This window comes from Aythya ferina (assembly GCF_964211825.1).
Source record: "Aythya ferina genome assembly, chromosome: 4".
Classification (NCBI taxonomy): domain Eukaryota; kingdom Metazoa; phylum Chordata; class Aves; order Anseriformes; family Anatidae; genus Aythya; species Aythya ferina.
The window spans coordinates 38,162,037-38,182,992 of record NC_140300.1 but is presented as its reverse complement, the minus strand read 5'-3'; the positions used below and the strand labels follow the sequence as shown (position 1 = coordinate 38,182,992).

Sequence of the window (20,956 nt, the reverse complement as noted above, 5' to 3'; positions counted from 1 at the left end):
AAAGCTAGCTGATATTTTTGAATGTTAATTGTTTTTGTATACTTTCATGAGCAGTCGCTGTATGAAACTAAGTCTTACTACCTAACTCGTAAGCCATTTTGTGACTATCCAGTAACCATATTACTTCTCAAACCAACAAGTAACAGGGAACCAGGAGTCAGTTGTTATACTAGGAAACAGGTGTTCTAGGTTAGGGACTTGCTTTGAAACGCAGGTAGATTCAGCCCACTTTTTGGTATCCAACCAACCCTCCTCTTCCTGATTACACAGTACCAACTGTTGCTAACTTGAGCAGGACACAACTTACTGGGTAATCAACCGAAATAGTGTATTTAATTGCAGCAAAGATCTGGTTTGAAATAATTGCAGGGGATGGTGGCAGCTAGAGTGTTCACTAGAGTGTTCTGGGAGGATCCCTTCTTGTTCTGTGCACTGATTTGACCACATCAGGCTACTTAAAGAGACCACAAGGTCCCAGGTGATGGCAGCCAGTTTCCTGACTGAGATGTGATGAAGCAAGATGACTAAGGTTTGGGTTAGGTGTCAGGTTGACCCCCCACATACGCTCCAATGCCCTTTTCTTCAAAAGGAAGAGGCTTGCAGGATAGCTACACTGATTTTAATCGACTGATTATCTAGCCTGCGCTACTGTAAAAGAACATAATTTCCAAACCATTATTAATACAGAATATGGTCTGCTGTAGGTGAAGGATTTCACTTCAGGACTTCAGAAGTTTAATAAAGAACATTTTGGTGAGTTCTGATGTGATTTTATATTTCATAATTGTGGGATATGTCACATATGAAAAGAGGTGGAGTAGTAGTTGAAATATAAGATCTGCAGATATTTCATCTCTCCCTATGAATAAAATTAAAATTATGTTGGAAAACTATTCTGGGTACCATTCTTCTCCTGAGTGCCTGCTTAAGATGACAGATAAATCCACACCAGCAGATTATGTGTAATATGAACTAGAATAGTTTAGCTATTGTTCTATATTCCTTGCAAAAAATGGTTCCATAGGAAAGAAGAGTTAAAAAAGCTAGTTAAATCATCACAATATTAGAAGAGGACAGATGAAGTCCTAGCACACGTGTACATTGGCATGTTTCATTTGTGGTTGATTGTACCATGTATATGTGTATAACCACTGTTACCGCAAATCTATTCAAATGCAGTTCGTATACAAGTACACTCTAAAAGTGTTTGCCTCAGTGTTTCAAAAACATTTATTAAATTAAATCATAGATGCCCTTTTATACAAGGATCATGTTTATTAGAATATAATTAGCAAATGATAATTGTCTACCAGGAGGAACAACACAGCCTATTGTATTTTGTCCTCTTTTACTATACCACAGCAAAAAGATGCTCAGGTCTCTCAAGCACATAGATTATGCTTGCCTGTTCTCATTAGGTCTAGGAAAACCATCTTCTGGGGTCACAAAGGTTAGCAAGGAAGAGATGCCAGGAATAGCACGGGCAACATACAAAGACAAAAGATGACAACTGACAAGCACAAAGGTGGAAGCTTTTTATGGACAGAGGCAACTTAGGCAGTTGTTTACATCTTGATGTTTCTCTGGACTGCTTCACTGCGAGCAAAGGAGAGAAAAACACTCACTGGTCTTCTGGTTGGAGGGGTGAGCAATATGCCAACATGACTGCCATTGGAAGAAGAGGACACCGTGTCTGCATACAAAACAGCATGAGAGGGGAAAGGTAAAGTTTTGTCCATACCCATATCAGTCAGGTGCTAGAAGGACTCAAAGAAAGGAGTATGGGACAAAACTGTAGATTTTGAAGCAACAGCTGTATTAGTAGAAATTGGTGCGACTTGAATAATTAGAAACAGTGTTTTGGGAAAATAATGAATTGAAAGAACACGTGCAAGAAAGAATTGAATCTTTACACTATTGTTAAGTTTCTTTCTCTATCCTTAAAACGACCACCACATGGGAGGTATCAGAAGTAGAAAGAAAAAAATATCCAGTTAGAAGATGTATTTATTTGTGGTAGACACACTCCCCCCACGTTACTGTGTTATTTTATGCCACTATTATGTCAGTTTTTTTCATGTCTTCTCTCTCCTCAATCATTTCAAATGTGTCATTTAAAAGTAAGCAAATCTTTTTATAGGAACAAAGTCAGTCTCGCTTATGTCCTGGTTACATTACTCATTTGCATAGCACAAAGTTTCAGACATGATTTATTAGTAAAACACATGCTTTGATGACTCGCCTCATTTCTAAATTTGCAAGCCAGGGCTGGCAGAGGTTTTCTGTGTTGATGTTTCCCAGATCTTACTGTCTCATGTGTGCAGAGTGGTGGGCGTTGATCCATGGGGCCAGCTCTGCTGCCCACATGGCTCTCCTGCAAGGCACAGAGGCCAGTCTGAACCAGAACCCCGACCCCGTACACTGGGGGCTCCTTCTCGCTCAGTAATTCCAGCTTCATTCATGCCTTCCTATCTCCAACCCAGGACTGAAAAAGCAGAAGTAAAGAGCTTCCTGCCCCCAACCTTGCATCTCACATGCTGGGACAAACGTAATGCTGAACTTGCCTCCGCTGCTCTGTACAAACAGCTCTCTGAACCATATCAGCATTTTGCATGCATTGTAAATTTGGGAAAGCAAAATAAGTTAATATAAAATGTGCCACAGTTTGTGCCAGTGTTGTTGATGTCACCCTGAAAGAATTCCCACCCTTAACACGCACTTCTTGAAGTATTTACAGTTTATCTGCGAGACTCAAGATTTTCATTAGTCAGAAAGTGTTGTTTCTTTACAAACACATGGAAATCCAAACTTTCCCAGTTATTTTGGAACTGGAACAATATTTTGGAACAATAGATTTGAAAACTAGGCAGGACTTACAGTAAGTTAAATTTAAGATTACTTTGCAAGAAAAGGTAGCAGCAGCTGCATAATGTAGCTTACAACAATAAATTATGTTTGCTTTACAATTGGTATTTCAATTATCTTTCCACATCGGCAAAGAACTGCAAAGTTTCCTTACCAGACCAGTATTACAGTGGTTACTGATCAAGCAGTCCATCATAAGCTCTATAAGCAGACAACAGAAGCCTTTCTGAAAGCTGAGGAACTGCAGATTAGACAAACAATCTGCATTCCAGAAAACAAGCAATGGGATATGAACAAGAAAACCCCTCCAAACCCCTCATGAGCATGTAGTCATCAACTATAGGACTATCCAGGGGCCTGGAATGAGTGGAAGGTGCCTCAAACAGCTTTAAGTTTTCCTAGCAGTTATACACCACCATGCACTGGTGGTTAGCAAGGGGTCTTCAGAGCTCCACTCACCTTCCCTCTTTCCTTTCTCTTTCCCCACTCACATGCTCCAAACAAGTTCTCTAGTAGGTTTAGATTGTCCTTTCACATTCTTTAGAAATTTAGATTCTAATTTCAAATTCTTTAGAAAAGAAATTAACCACTGCAGCAATAGTGAAATTAAATTCACAATATGGTCCAAAACTTTTTTTTTTTTTTTTAAAGTAATGAGGTTCAAGAAGTCATTGACAATAAGCCTTGTCATTAAGCTACTGATACGCCTACAGTTACATTTCTTACAACTTGCAATTCATTTTTTGATGTTTCTCCTGGCCGTATCGGAATATAAAAAAGAATATGACTTAAGTTTTCCTGCTGAGTCTGAAAACAGAAAGATGCCCAGAAAACAAGGTTAAAGAATAACATCAAACAATTGATTTGGAGGAAAGACTTAGAATTCCAAAACTAATAGTTACCATTAGCATTTATAGTGTTCTAATAATCAATAGGAAGGGATTCAGAGCTGGAACCACTGAGAACTACAGTATTTTTAATCATTAAGGAATAATTACCACAAAAGTAAGAAAACTTTGCTCATTTACAAATCTGAGAGCAGCAGAAAGAGATGAATGGCGGGTTTGCCTCTGCTTCTTATTAAAGTCTTTTTTGTGCCAATGTGTCAAAGGCAGAGAAACTAAAAATCCAGTAGATATGGGTCTCCAGGGAGCACAAGAAGTCAGGGATTTTCTGATGAAAGTTTTTTTTTTTTTTCATAAAAATTGGATTGCCTGAAGGAGCGTATGAACCAGTTCAGATGAGAAGGCCATTTCTGGCTAAATGAGGGAAAGGGGAAGAAAAAGCCCATTCCTTCTTACTTCCAAATAAGCAAAATCTGTAAAAATTAGAGCACTTAACTGGAACACGGGACACCTCACTCAACTTCATCCCAAAAATCTATCCTAGCCACCAAGCTGCAAAGCAAGCTTGATCGTTTATTGGAGATGGAGGGGAAATGAAAACAAAGAGCAAAGAAAAAAGTGAGATTCATCTAAGAAAACCAACAGTCTGCTAGTCATTGTGCTCACCTTAGAAGTGAAAAATGAAGCTTTTAGTGCAGCTAATCAAGCCAGAGTCAATCCTTTGAAGTCCAAATGTGTACCGTGCTAGCTTAGGTATGGCTATTCTGATGAAAAAAACTGTCTCTTGCTTTTCATGAAAGAAGTTTGAGGTGTCCTCTGTGCTTAACATCATCTTGAAAAATGACAGCAGATAGGTGCACCTAAAGACCCACTCGTTCAGTCCCTGATATGAGTACCCAGCACAAGGCCAACCATACTATTGACAAGTCCTACGATATGTATTCACAGTTCATATTAGAGCAGTGACATGGCTGTGGACTTCAAAGCTCATTTTGTGCAAGGCAAAAATCACTGCCACAATCATCTTCCTCTATATGAGGGCAGAGAGAACAAGAGGGCCCTGCAGGCTGGGACTGAGGTGCTAGCGTAAGCAGCCACAAGTATCTGCTGCTCAGAGGATGCCTCCATGCATCCCATCATTTCCCCTGATGAATTCAAGATCCATGCTGTGGGGAAAAAGTATATATAAAAAAAATCTCTACCCCAGGTGCTTCTTTGCTTTCCTCTTCTAAAGAGAAACCAACACAGAGAGGTTTCAAAGCACCAGTCTCAATTTTACTCCTCCCACCTGTGGGGGGAGGGAATGGACCAAACTGATGAAGGCTAAGCGACAGCCACCTCTACATTGGCAAAAAACAAAAGTAACATCAGCATAGTGAGCAGTAATGCTCTGAATTTAAACAGCCTCGGCAGAAGTCAGAATATTGCCCTATTTCCTTAACTAGTCTAATTAGAGTATAGAATTCAATTTGGAAAGTACATTTTTAATAAACATATGCTGAGGCACATTACATTCTTCTTGAAAACGTTTCAGATGTACAATTACACTTTACAGATCTGTGAAACAAGAACAGATATGCCTCGCCTTTGAAATGTTACGTAAAGCTTCTTTCTTCTCTAGATTAGCACAAACAACAAGATTAAAAGCATTTCCAAAATGAAGCAGGATGTGTACAAAGCTGTCATTTCTACAGCCACTACCACGTTAAACCTCACACAGTGAAACAATTAGCTTGGATTTTGTGTGTGGATGTGGATTTTTTTTTTTTTTTTAAACACCGACGTGGATCAATTTATTTGAAAGAAAACATAAGATGTTGGTATTACAATGGCCTCTTTGAATCACACTAAATAAAAAGAGCTAGGCCTCAAATAGCTTGCAATTGTTAAGAGACTTCAACGTCTGAAAAGAGAATGACTGATGATGATGATTCAGAACTCATTGCAACTGGTGACTTATATGCCCTATACTCCCTGAAAGAAAAGCCGAGTGGATCTTTTTCCTTGCTGTACTCTGTACATGAGATTTATTGTTGTGCATACAGTTTCAAAATCTTCAGAACAAACATCCAACTGAGCAGCTTTTAATTTAACAGACAAATTAAGTATTTTGTATAAATTTTCTTCTCTTTTTACTCTACCCCCAACAGCTCAAGCAAGCAGAGAAGTAAAACATGAGAAGTTCCCTTTATTAGAGTGCTAGCTGACATCAACTAAATTGTCATGCTTAATGACAAAATCCATAGGGAACCAAAAATCACTACATGGTAGAAATCCCTGTACAAAGGAGCTTTAGCTGAAGACCAAAGAAGTTCGTATTACTCAGCATATTAAACTACTAGCACCAAAATCCTTGAAATGTATTAGTATAGTGGTACATTTTACAAATTTCTTCACAAGAGCTTCAGTACAACTGAGTTTCTCCAACACTGAAAAGACTACGTAGCCAGGGGATATTTCTGTGCTGCTTATCATCTTTTATCAATATACACTTGCTTTCAAGATTTGGAGTGCTTCAGTATCAAGAGTCTTTAATTGTAAGTAGATGGTTGTTTCATCACAATGAAGCTGGAGCTGAAAAGCACATGAGTTTATTTACTTCAAGTCATCCCAGTTTTAACAGGAATATTTTAAAATTCTTAAAATTGTTGTTTGGAGATCTGTAGTTTGAACAAAGCACTTAGATGCATTCCTTTCAAAAGTTTTTCCTTCATTTTGCTTGGAAGCATATACAATACATTGACAACAGGTATATCAAGAGTATAAGGGAGGATGCAGCAATGTTCCCATTGAAATGCACAAGACAGAATTTCACCTCTGATCACTATTAGTCTTTTTCATTCATAACCCTTTAAAAAAAATCCCCTCTTTTGCTGCCTTAATCTGAAAGCATACGATTCATTAATATTTCCAACTCTAGGTAAAATCCTTGTCAAACATTGAAGGGAATCATGAAGTTATTCTTTGTAAGATGTCCTTTACATGTGCTTTAAATTTGTCTGTTGTTTACAAACATAAATGTTCTTCATTATCCACTGTACAACAGTGTGAAGCTCTAGAGATTATCATTCTCATAAAATGTACCAGGATTATACTGGAAAAGAGCATTCTGATAGAGAAGTTTGGTTTTGCAGTGGTAAAGCAGATGCACAAGTAGCAGGGCTAAGGGAAGACTTTGATCTCACCTACCTTTCATGTATAATTGACAGTTGTAATTTGGACTCAGGGATGACAGAAAGGCAGCTGAGAAATTCTTTGAGATGCCTGTGTACAGAGAAGCAACATATGCTTAATACAAGCTGAAAGGAAAATACAAAGCCTGAAGAATCAACATTGCAGAGCTTAAGTGCTACACAGCACAGCAGTCATACATGAAAGGGTGGCCCATACAGACCTCATCAACACAACCACCCTCTGGTCAGACTGTGAGTTAGTAAATTAGTCCTTGCTATTAAAAGTTAACATGAGCAATTGACTGAGTAGCACCCAGATGCAGAGGAATGGTGATGGGTTTATTCCCCCTCAAGAGAGGGGGCACCAGAAGATCTTATCTAGAGTAATACCAACTGAATACCCAACATTTGTTCCTCAGGGTTTTTCCCCAAAAAGTGGATGTGGGGAAAATATATTGGAATCTTGAAGATTTTAATTTCTGCCTCCCAGGTGCCAGCTCCCCCCCCCCAAAACCCACCACTGGCAGCATGCAAGCTCAGCATGCTTCCAGGCTTTTGATCTATGAGGAAAGAAACTGCAGTGGCAATGATGTGGGAGGCAAAGCTTTGGGTACAAGTAAGATATTTACCAAAGAGTATTTTCTCATTCGTTGCCAAGAATAAAAACTGGTAATGGTGTTGATGTTGGCCATTTCAGGAAGGAGCAAATACCTCCATCTGAAACAACAGCACTTTGAAGCTTCTGTGAAAGGGCTAAAACCCAACTCTCACATACTTTTTAATAAGCAGTAGTACATGTAGCAGTAGTAGAAAATGGACTTAAATTCCTTTAGGTGAAGGCAAGTTAACACTACAGTTAAATTTTAGAGTGAACACAGACACAAAATGCCCACAATGGGATCATTCTGGAACATCAAAGATATTACGAGCTTCACAACACAGATGGGTGCAATTCACTGCTCTTCTCCATTCACAGTTTTGTCTCACAATACAGATCTTTAATGCAGAAGTTACTCCCAACATGACTTATTTCTGTTAATCCATACTGTTGATCTATCCTGTTCCTCAAATACTGTATCAGATAAATATGTATTGCTACAAGTAGTCAAAAAAAAAAAAAAACAAACCAAAACAAAACAAAACAACAACAAAAAAAAAACACAACACAAAGTTTTCACCTCCCGTAATGTACTGGCAAAAAGCCCTCAGGAACAAGAACATGTCTGAATCCTTAGGTTACCTGCAAACACTTTACTTCAAGGTACAGAGAAACAGGGACAAGCTCCCCTCCAAACCCGGGTCCTTGTGCCAGATCCCACACGAGCAGCCAGCATGAGGCCTGACCCTGGGGTCCTGGATGCCCCAAATTCTGTCAAACTTCTGCAACACAAAGTTCTTCTCCATGTTTCAGAGGTTTTGATGAATTCAAACTTGTATGTAGAGTTCATTTTATAAGAATATTTCCACATTAACTGCTACTATTTTTTCCCTTGTGTTGGATATATCCCCAGGAAAACACCAAAACCCTGTGGTTTGTACACAGACATTAAGACTGTTCAGTGAAAGCACAATTCCAGTCAGAGCGATGCACTAAATGCCTTTTCACAATATTATCAAGAAGCAAAACAGCAAACTCCTGCTTCTGTCACAAAATGCTGTTTTACCTTCCCAAGCAAGATTTTGCCTCTTTTCCACAGGCTACACTCCTGGGGAAATCACCTGTGGCCAGAGTAGGATTTCACTTTCAGTGTGGCATTCTCTGCCATTTGTCCCACAGACAGAACTGAGCACTGGGGAAGGCAGCAGGACAGCACACATCTGCGGCACTTGTCTTTGCACTTTAAAAAAAAAAAAAAAAAAAAAAGATAACACTAAAGAGCTCAAGTACCTCTAAAATAACTTAATAAAAGGTACGTATTTAAAAAAAAATAAATTAAAACAACAACTTGAAAAAAGGCTAGTAAAACATGTTTGAAAGATAAACAAAAAAAGATGCATTAAGTGTCAGACTACTATCAGCTGAAGACTGCCATCCATAGTGCTAAAATAGGCATGTAGGAATGGCATTTTGAGTGTTATCACTCTCTTACTGTACACTGATCAGTCTAGGCAGCATTTGGTAAAGTGTTGTAAGCAGATGCACAAAATTTTGCCTTATCCTCTGGAAAGTCAGGTGTTCGGATATGCACAGCAAAAATAATTTATTCCACTTCCAAAGTAGTTTTAATTTGCAAAATCCACAACATATACAATAAATCTGTAAGACAGATGGCCATAAATCCCTAATGAAACCCTGCCAATGTAAATATTGTAAAAAGGATAAATAGCACTTAACTACAGCATTGGCTAGCATGTTGCATTTTTCCTTATCTTCCTTCTGCTTTTCACCAGTCTCCCAGGCCCTCTCCAGCACACAGCATGCACAACACCACAAGATGTGCTGCTGGTGGCTCTGCACAGCCCTTATTCTTCTATGCCTTCAGTTTTTTTTTTTTTTTTTTTTTTTCCCCCTCTCTCTCTCTCTCTCTCTGTTGTGTGTTGTTTGTTTGGTTTATTTTATTTTATTTTATTTTATTAAGTATTGTTAGTTTTGACATTTGTAGAAGGCCTAGAACACCCCTTCTAAGTCCCTAGAAGGGTCTTCTGTATCTATAATGATACAGAAACAGACAGCTGCCCGAGATGAAAAACTAACAGGGGCAAGAAAAAAAAATATATCACAAGCGTGAGTGAACAAAACCACCACTCATGTAAGAAGACCTGTGGTAGACAAATTAGGCAGTATTATAAGCTTAGGGGAAAAAGCTGGCTCTAAGAACAGATTTATTTAGTCATTATTTTGTTGAAGTCATTTGGTTTTTATATAGGCAAACCTGAAGGAGAACAACTAGCTTAAAGCATTACCGGAATGAGCCTCTTCAAACTAAAATCTTTCAGCTCATTTCCAGGCTGTTCCCATGCTCTGCTACCAAGGAAAAAACAGTTGCTTGTTACCTTTCATTTGAGTTAGGCCAGCATGTTTTCCTCCTGGCCCAGAATTACAGTGCTTTAACATATACCATTTTAATACCGTGCTATTTCTTAACTGGCTGGCTAACCAAATAGGGGATACAATTGATTGCTTTTTCTGCCTCTTTTCACAATTGCGGGAGGTGTAAACCAACGTAAGTAGTCAGTAACTGGATGCTTTTTGTTGCCTCCCTCCTACTCCCCCAACGTAATGCAGAAAAAAAAAATCCATTATCTTTAATCATCTAGTTTTCCTTTTATCTCTTATCTTGCAAGGACAGGATGAGACTTTACCTATGAACTGGCAATTTTTACCTGTAAAACTCAAGAAACTGAGATACCACCCTGCCCAAACATACAGAGGATTTCCAAATTCTCAGCCAAGCAATGAGACCACAACTTCAACCCAGCAAATGGGCCTTCAGCATAACACCTGACAGCACATCCAGGTTGTAGCATTTAGCTGTATTAAACATTTTTCCTCATGCTATATACAACCATCATTTATTTCATTTGAAAATCTGTAATTTTAATCCATATCTATCACAGAATATTTCCCCTTTTAATATTTCTACTCATGTTGCAAAAAAAATCCCAGTTGCTTTTTGAAAAAAAAAATTTTCAATTCTGTAGTGACAGAAGGACAATTTTTCTGCATTTGACATTTATTTTATATCTGGAATAGCTGTAGTTGGGTTAAAACTCATGACAACTTGTAAATGCATTAAGCAGCTTGCTTGTCTGTAGTGGATGTAACACATGGTACTTCTCCATACACCATTAAGTACTGCATTCAGTCATTTGACAGAAATGTGAATACTGCATTTTAAGTTTTAGTGTCTAAAGGATGACTACAAAGATGCTGCAGGGTCTAGCGGGGAAGATGCTGAGGTCCCTTGGTTTGCTCAGCCCAGAGCAGAGCAGGCTGAGGGGAGGCCTCATGGCAGCCTGCAGCTCCCTCACGAGGGGAGCGGAAGGGCAGGTGCTGAGCTCGGCTCTCTGGGGACAGTGACAGGACCCAAGGGAACAGAATGGAGCTGGGACAGGGGAGGGTCAGGCTGCGGGTTAGAAAGAGGTTCTTCACCAAGAGGATGGTTGGGCACTGGAGCAGGCTCCAAAGGGCAGTGGTCAGGGCACTGAGTCTGACGGAGTTCAAGAAGCATTGGGACAATGCTCTCAGACCCAGGGTCTGATTTTTGGGTGGTCCTGTGTGGAGCCAGGAGTTGGATTCAATGATCCTTGTGGGTCCTTTCCAACTCAGAGGAGAATATCATACTAAGTTTTGGTTGCTGTGAGATACAGCAGTGCTGGCACTTCTACACCTTTGTGAGTGAAATTCATTACACAGAACTGTGTTTGGAGGTCAAGGAGCTGCTGTAAGGGCTTGATTTGCAGCCAACAGAGCACCCACCAACTCCCCAAGATACTGCAGCTTCACAGCAGAGAGCAACACCATAGTCCTGCCCCTGAAGAAGAACACAAGTTAATGCCACCCCCAAGAGTGCTCAAGCAACAGAGCTGTGCTTGGAGCAGCCATGCAGAAAACTTACATGGATTCAAGCAGACAGGGACGACCCGCATGCTTTCTAGGTTTCCTTCCGGAGCTTCCAGCAGGCTCTGCCTCGCAACATGGCCAAAAATAAATAACAAGTGGGAGGATGGTGATCTTGCTGAATCCCACTGTTCACAGGGCCCTTTAACATCTCAACTTTAAGTTCTGCTTCCCTACTCTATAGAATAACTTAGATCAAAGACACAAAGAACACCAAAAACATTAAAATCAATTAACTCCAACTTCAAAGCCACCTGATTTGTTGGTAAATTATTTGGTCAATGACTGATTCGATGTGCTTTGTTGAAAAGTGGGCCAGAATGGAAGAACACAGACATTAAACCACAATTAGTAGAATTAAGTGGAGGGAAGAAAAACAAAAACAAAAACAAACAAACAAACAAACAAACAAAAAAAAAAACACAAATACATAATACAGTGTTGAGATTAAAGGGTAACGAAACATGATTTCTCTGTTGAGGAGAAAATATAATTTAAATGGAAACAAGCAGAAAAGCAAGAGTAAAAAAGAAACAGCAAAATTCAGAAAATTAGCCTCACAAAGAGGTGGGATTTACTTTTCATTGCCATAATGATACCAAGTTCTGTTTCAGATACATTAAACATACAAGGCTGTTAGTCATCAAGAGTTAAAGGAGTGAAATTATTGCTTATTAACCTCAATGCTCCTGATGGGTTTCAAGCTCCAGAAGCAGCTATTCAGCTTCTTCAGAGATAGTGGTACAATGCTGCAGAAAGCTTCATCCCAGGAGTAGTTTCAGGCCAACAAGTTTTGCACTTTTTTTTTTTATTATTTTTGTATTATTTTTAAAAGCCAACAGAATAAAACAGAGAGTAACTTTATCTGCCATTTTAAGTAGTAAAATGTCTCCCAGCAGAGCAATGCTTTCATCATCTGGAACTCACGTCCTTAATGAACACACAGTCAATATTGCCACAGTTCTCCAGTGCACACCTTTATGGTTTGTTAGATGTGGTAGCTATTAGTATCGCTGTCCTCTAGCTATATTTCTCTGTGATCTCCCAAGTTAAGCAAGTGTAGGTTGGGTACGAGTTTTAAAGCAAGTGTTCCTAATTGCCTCCAGTTGCTTCTGGGCTTAGCCTTAGTGATTCAGACTTTTTAAAGAGATGTCATCAGTAGAAGATAAGTTCGCTGCTTTCACCTCGGGATAACGAAGATGTAAGATAAATCAAGGAAAGGTAAAAAGAGTACATTGTGAAGGAAAGACAGCCACCTCACAAAAACCCTTCAATCTTACCTCAAGGTAAATTAGATCAGGTCAGCTTTATACCTTGCTCCCCCACTGGGAGGGATTTTTGTTTCCTGATTTTTCTAGACATAAAACTAAAGCTTCTTATCTTCTTTGTACACTTACTTTGCCTTAGGAAAGATAACATATGATAGTTGTCTTAAAATTACAGGAAAAAAATTTATAGGACAGATTTTTTTGTTGTTTTTAGAGGAATAAAGACTGTTAGCTAATAGTGAAGCAACACCCTACTGGAGAACACTGTATTGTTGAAGACATACTTTGAATAAGGACACCCTCAGTCTTGAGGAGATATCACAGCGATTCTCCCAAACAGCCACAGCCATAAGTCTAAAACAGAGAACAGTTCCCTACAAAAATATTGCTAGGATAAAAAACAATCAAACAAAAAGAAACCCACCAGCATTAGATGTAATTCCATCTATCCCATCTGAACCTTCATAATGTTAGCTGGCATAAGTAGTCTCCAGTCAATCAGGAGTCATTATTTTACAGCCTAGATTTGACCACAAGTAATTACTTCCTTCTTGTCAGAGTAACAAGATCCCACTTTCAGCAACAATTCCCTCCATGACAAACAAACCCTTAGGGCCTGTTCAGGTATCACTCTCTGCTGCAGCTCTTTCTAGCTTCCCTTCCCTTTTACTTTCCTCCCCTCAAAAAGCCCTAAGGATGGGACACTTCTCACAGGCTCAGGCACTCCGATAGAGTTTTCCCATGGGTATAGCTACAGAAGGTGAAGGACACACACTTAGGGGTTTAAGAGGAAACACCCTTCCTTCACCCTCTCCTTTAAAAGCATGTTATTCCACATTAGTGCTGTGAATCTGAATTTGATAGTAAAAAAAATGCTTAACACTTACATTGTATTTCTTCCCATTTTGCCCTGCTTTGCATATCAGAATTTGTAACACCTGTTAAAAAGCACACACACACAACATTGCCAGCAGCACCACATTAATTAAAAGCAGAAATAGTCACTTCCTGATTGAGATGCGTCTTAGAAAGTGATTGAGCTGTGAACTGTCTTTTTTACATGTTAAATGGATGTCCTACCTCTAATCGCTTGCAATTAAGTCAATCAATCAGGAAGAAGGTATTTTTGGAGACTGGCATCATGGATACAATCTATATAATCACTCACTTTCAGTGAAAATGTGCAGAGATCGCATATATACAGATGAAGACAGGTAATATGTGAATAAAACAATGCTTTTGTATAATATTGAACTAATTTCAAGAAACAGCCAAGAAGTAGTCAAAAAGAGCAATAAAAATCAATGTAGCAAAAAAGCTTTTGGAGTTAGGTCAACCCATGAAACAAAACAGGCCATGAATCAAATCACGAAAAGAACATTGCTGGAAATTCCCAAGGCATGTGCCTTACATCCTCTGATCAGAGGCATCTGCAGAATAGAGAATGAGCTACGCTGAGAATCACTGCTCACGTTCTGGCACAAGGCTGGTGACAAGATGAAAGGAGGACCTTTCTGTGTATTTCTGGTCACGTGGGTTTTGTTGTTGCTGTTGTTTTGTTTCAGACAGAGTACATTAATTGTCCATTCTACCATCCACTTGTGATAGTGTCAGAAACAGAAACATGCTATGTCCAATTTTGCATGAAATTCAAGCCTCATCAACAGCTTCAGGTTTTTTTTTTTGTTTGTTTGTTTGTTTGTTTTTTTACACTCTGTGAAACACTTAGAATGCATCACATTTCAGCAATCAAAAGAAATTCATAAGAAATTACATTTTGCTGCCTGTACAAGTAAACTTGTCTTTGTGACCACAACATACTCAAGGAACAGGAATTCACACTGCAGAGATGCTAACATAAAGGGTGATTCCATGATTTCTTAGGACTCACAGGAAGCTTTCACATATGCCAAAATTGGCATGCCTCTGAAAGGCAGCCTGTTCTAACATAACCACTGAGTTGATTTTTCCTTTAATTTAATACAGGCTTATAAACTAAAGTACAGTTAAATGTCCCATTTAACTATTTGATCACATCTGTAGCTGAAAGAGAATTAAAGTGCTTACTCTCTAAAACAACTGTGATAATACCATCTTGGTATTTAAATAACACAGTGGCACTGCAGAGTAAAAACATCAAGAAAGACAGAAACAATTTGCAGGTATTTCATGTGACAGTTGTTTGAGGCTTTCTACAGATTCACACAAAGACTCATGCTTTGCTCATATTTTTAGGCCTCCAATAGTGAAACAAACAACAATATGCTTGCACAAGTTCCCCACTGCATATTTTTGAAAAAAAAAAAAATAATAATAACAACTTTGTCTGCTGTAACCATCTAACCTTTTCTTTATCAATGATAAATCTATATGGCTTAAGTAAGACCATAAGTAAGAGCAAAGTCACGTTCAGTGCACACTGGTAATGCTACACAGCATGCAACACAATGTAGAAGTCATAATTGGAAGGGACGGTGGAGGTAAAGAGTTTTCTTCCTTCAGCAGATTTTTATTTAAGTTCTTCAGCAACAGTAATAAATATTTAAGAAACAACACTTATCTAACCAAACCAAAAACTTTATGAAGTGTTTAAGAAAAAAATAGTCTGTTGAAAGTCTAGTCAGGGAACTGTATTTTATGGATGAAAAGCAAAAGATTGTTAAAGAAAAATTAATAAAGAGAAATCATTCAGTATTGTCCATGTACAAGCAAGAAGAGAAGGTTTCATAGGGTGAAGCGAATAGTGCTTTTTGGTACTGTACAGTTCCTTCAGGGCAGCAGTGTTGACTTATACATTTCCCCGAAGAGTGTCAAAGCAGAACCTTCATCTTACATCTCTGCAGGGGCCCTGAGGAACGAGCCCCAAGGGCAGCAGCTTGTGCTGCACAGCCATGCTCATCACAGACAGGAGGGTAGTATGGGGCAAGGGCAGAGCTGCAGTGAGCCCTTGTCATCACAGGCTGGGGAGAGGAGGACACAGCCTACACAGCGAGGCTGTCCCATTTCAGCTTGGGCCTTCTTCCCTGAGCTTGCTACCAAGCACAAGGCAGGGCAACTGAGGGAAGAAAGAGGAGAGACCTGCTGATGCAAGTATTTAGGTCACCTGTGGTTTGGTGTATTTATGTCTGGCACAGGGTCAGGAAGGGGAGTGAGAGAGCCGTTGGGGTGTTTAGCTGCCTAGCACGATAAACCCACCACAATTTGCTGATATGGGAAACCAAGAAAATATCGTTTACTGAGAAATTTTGCGTTTTACACATTCAAAACCCTTCATAAATCAAAACTATAAACTGCAAGTAAATGAAATGCAGAATTTTCTGATCTATGCAACAATACACTTGGCTGCATGTGAGAATACTGGATAGGATGGTGTATGAAATAAGGATGCATACAAAGTGAAACTCGTAAAGTTGTGAGCGTAGTAAGCTTTAACACTTATTTTAGCAGGACTAAGTGAAAAGATAACACATAAGATGATTTCCATCAAAGAAGAATTAAGTCTATGAAGAACGTTAAACAGATGGGCCTCAGAGCATGAGAGAATAAAGATGAATTCGATTGCATCCTGTCCAGTATATTTAGCGAATTGAAAAAGTTGCAAAGGTAGTTTTAGACTATTCTCTCATTAAAATAAATAAATAAATAAATAGAATTTGTCTTTCACCCATTTCACACGGAACTGAGAGGAAAACAAAAGGACTATGTTTATTTTTGAGCTGTACATAGTAGAAGCCTCACTCTGCTTGAGATCCAAATTATAGACAGTAGCGCCATTTAGCAACCTGTACCACAAGCAAGTTTACTTGCTAGCTCAACCATAAAGGCAGAAGTTGCAATGACAGCATCTTTAAGTAGATCTAAAGAGATCTACTTTCAATAGTTACACATCATGTAACAGAACCTCAGCTCAGCTTTCACTGGTCTTGTGATACTTGATGCAGCTTTTATGGCTGTATTTTATGTTGCACAATGCTACATAATGGTACTTAATGTAGTCATAAACTGTAGGATATTAAATTTATACTTTCTAGATTATTAAAAAGGTTTAATCAAAGTTTCAAACAAAGTTTCACATTGTCTATTTTTATTGGCTTCCTATGGAACATTAGGAAGAAAATACTCAGTTTGGCCATGTTTCACAAGGTGCAGATTTAATTTTCCCCTAGGGTCCAACTGCCAGAGCCAAAACAGAGCATCCCCAGCCTCACCACTTGCCCTGCCTTTCCACCAAACCCACAGCAGAGCTGTATCTTCCACTCCTCGGCCATCCCACTTCACAGTCCAGTGCCCTAACCTTTAAGAAAGGCTTCTGAAGTATATCCAAAACATCCTCATCGAAAAAAGTAAATATTGGCTAGATAAACAGATAGCGTGGGCTGAGAATTAACTGAACAGTTAGACTCAAAGGTAAATAAAGCCAGAGATTGGTCACAGCTGGTGAGCCCCATGGGCCAATGATGATCATCTTCATTCATAACCTGGATGATGTGACAGAGTGAACGCTCATCAGATCTGCCAATGACTGGTTGATACACCCAATTTTTGTGCTACCTCTGCAGGACAATGAAATAGGCTGACAGGAACCTCATGGCATTCAAAGAGAAGAGTGAAGTCCTGAACCTGGGGAGGAATGACTACAACATCACAGGTTAGGGGTCAGATGACAGAAGAGGCCCTAGTGGTCCCAGTGGACACTAAGCTGACCATAAGCCATCAATGTGCCTTTGTGGCAAGGAGGCCACCATCCTTCTGGATTGCATTAGAAAGACCATTGCCAGCAGGTTTAGGGAGGTGATCCTTCCCCTCAGCACTAGTCAAGAACACTGGGAGCATTGTGTCCAGTGCTGGACTCCCCAGCACAAGCAAGAAACGGGATATAGTGACTTGAGACCAACAAGATGGGCCACTAAGACAGTTAAAGTCTTAAAGCATCTGCCATTTTGGATAATTTGGTCTGAAGAACAGTCTCAGGGGATCTTAATGACGTGCATAAATGCTTAGTGGGAGTGAGTAAAGAAGACAAAGCCAGACTCTTCTAAGCAGCGTCCAGTGAAAGGGCAAAAGGCACAAACTGAATAGAGTTCCATTTAAACATCACATTATTTAATTTTTATATTTTATTTTATTTTTAGCTGTTGGGGTGCTCAAATGCTGGAGCAGGTTGCCCAAAGAAATTGTGCAGTCTTTATCTGCAGAGAGATCCGAAAAGTAACTTGGCATGGCTATGAAGAACCTGCTCTAGTGATCCTGCCCTGAGCAGTGGGTCGGACTAGGTGGCCTCCAAAAGTATCTTCCAACCTCAGCCACTCTGAGGAAGACACAGTTCAGTGCCTTTCATGTGATCTAGAATACTGGAACATATAATAATGCTTGCATCACACACACACAATTATGGCAGAGAAGAGGCACTTTGTATACAGTCACTCAACACCAACTTCACAATATACTTGAAACTATTTGTCACAATAACTATCTGGAGTCAAATATGGGCTTGAATGCTTAGCTGTCCATTTACCATGGATATTTTATCTTACTCGGTTCAAGGAGATGCACAATGTGGGTGTTTCTTTCTCCAGCTCGTGAACCCATCGGGGCACATGTACTGCTACAAAACCGAGAGTGAGGATCAAGGAAGAGATCCTGCTATTCAGCAGATGGTGAGGGGAAAGAGCAGATGGGAGATGAGCTAGAGCATGCAGGACTATTTTGGCAGGCAGGGTGAGAAAGCAAGGCTTAGTCACAATGCTCAGGAGAAATCCAGAGAGCACCTAACAAAGGAATGTGTAAAGTTTTGACTGGTGGATTTAACCAATGAAACAGAAGCGAGTAGGATGATACACTGATTGGAAGCACCTTATGATGGAACAGTGATACAGGTCCATACTAAGGCATCCATCCAGGTTTCCTAGAATCCAAAGCCTCTTTGTATCATGCTCTCCTCTTTTTACAGAAACTGCAATACTGCCTGGGTGGAGGGAAGATGTTTCTAAGTTCTCTTGTAGGAAAAGCACAGCCACTGTCAGCATACCTTGTAGAAATACACAGAGATCAAGTAGCTGTTATCATTTTTATCCTCATTATGGATCTATACTAGGAACATGACACATCTGTGCAGTCCCAAAGCAATAGGAATGTACCAGTGATGTTGCATAGTTTTATACTTTCCTAGTAACATCCCAGGGTCCAAGTTAGTCCATCTTCTCTTGCCAGATCCAGCTGGGATTGCTGAGGGCAGACCTAGAGAATAGCTTGTGCTCCCTCTTGCAGAGCCTTGGCTGCCCAGTAATGCTATGACCTTTCAGGTATCTTTGATGATACATAAAAAGGGCTTGAAAGTATATCCTTATTCTCATGTTAGGTAGTTCACTAGAACATTAGTAACAGTATAAGAAGAAATGCACAATTCTGGAATTATAGGGAGATATTTGCAAAGAATTCGTCTATTGCTTTCATTTTGACTACCAGATGTTTATGAAAATACAACTTCTTAATATATTAATTCCTGAGTTATTTACTATTAATACTCCAAAAGCAGAGGGTGCTTTACGTTTTGTATTAATGGCTTTAGTTTTATATTCTTGCTTAAGAATGGCTTGTAGTGTTTATTTAAACTACATTTCCTTCTTATTCACTGCTTGCATTCAAAATAAAGATTTTTTTGCTTAAGCCTCTCAAAAGCCACCAAACAGTAGGTAGTCATAAGATGTTAGTACTGTTTCCAGTTTCTCTCAGCCAAGATCATAACCCAGTTATCTGTAGTCATCACTCACTATTGAAGCCAACTTGGCTGTTCTTCAGGGTTTCTACTTAAAAAGAACTCTAAAATAAATGAAATGGGATGTTACAAAGAAGAGAAGAAAAAGCCACCACAACCCTGCAGTTTTTAGAGAGATAAAAACAACTTATTTACTTTTCACCGTTGAAGTGCAGCTGTAACTTTATCTTAGCAGCAGTTAAAGTTACCTTGTTCTTGGAGAGAGAAAGAGGTGACTTATCATTTTGTCACTCCCTATGTACAACCTGAAATTCATTGGGTCTCCTGAAAGACCAAAATAGAAGTTATTTTATAGAAGGAGGAATTGCAAGAAGGGAGAAACCATAAATTCCTTTCAACAGGTTACTTCTGCAGGGGGTATTCAACATTTTCAAACTCCTTCAGTTCTGATTTCTTTGCTATTTTTGCCATAATTATATATTAATGTTTATTATGGCTATTGCCATTATTATGGCCATAATTGCCATAAAAGTCATAATACAAGGAATAATGAAAACCTGACTGTCATATGAACAAGACCTGCCTAATAAGTTTGAATAACAAATGCCTGTCCTAATTTATTTCACAGCAATTGCCAGGCACCAAGGGGAGACAAGAGGTGCATCTGACATTTGGACACAGTTTAGCATCAAAACTCTTACCACAAGAAGTAAAAGTTTTTCCTCAATTGTTCCAGGAAATCCATAACTTACTCTTAAAAAATTTTACTTGTGCTCAATGTTATGCTGACCTTGGAAAAAAATAAATTAAATTAATGCACTTCCATGAATTATGCGTATGCTCCCCTTTCCTTTCAGTTTGGTTTATACTGCTATATACTGACAGTTATAAAAGACAAAAATTAAAGTCCCTTTCTAGCAGATTATTTTAAGATAGTATAAATTGTATTTTATGGTGCAGGAGTGGGATATGTTCTGAATCTTTTTAAGTACTACATTATTTTCATCACACAACTATTGTATTTTCCATAAAGAACTTTAAACTCTGACAGTGACCTCCACAAGTTGGCATTTCAGCTCCAGAAGATGTTAGACAGGCTGTGCCTGAGCTACACCAGCAACGCCTGCATTACAGAGATAGCTCAAAGTGTGCCATGTCCTGGGTACCTGCCTGGCCTCCCCAGTCATGATCAAACATGATTAGCAGTCCTTCCTTACAGATTTTCTTTAAAGAGAGAGGAAAAAAAAAAAAAAAAAAAAAAAAAAAAAAAAAAAAAAGACTATTATTTACATGTTGCACTCAAGACATTATAAAAAGGAGGTACTGGAATAATTTTTCTCCATTCTTTCTGTGGGGAGAAAGCTACAGGTGTTAGGTTGCTTTTAAACAACTGTTTCCTTGATTGGACAGAACACTGTTTGCCAGACCTCTGGAGCTGCCCCAGATTCAACAGGGAGTTCATGTGGTACAATATGACATTATGCTGGTAGTGTTATTGTAGTCCTCCTTTGCATTTTACTAGCTCTTTC

At 39.1% G+C, this 20,956-nt stretch overlaps 1 protein-coding gene across 1 annotated transcript in view; it reads right to left on the bottom strand.

Annotated features, from left to right (window-relative positions):
• Positions 1-5,707: 5,707 nt before the first annotated feature.
• LOC311436130 (uncharacterized protein) overlaps positions 5,708-20,956 on the bottom strand; it is a gene marked incomplete at its 5' end in the record, with an annotated part of 364,735 nt that continues 349,486 nt past the window's right edge. Inside the window, 2 exons of the mRNA XM_084517972.1 lie at positions 5,708-6,284; positions 6,900-6,974. The remainder of the gene's footprint in view (positions 6,285-6,899; positions 6,975-20,956) is intronic.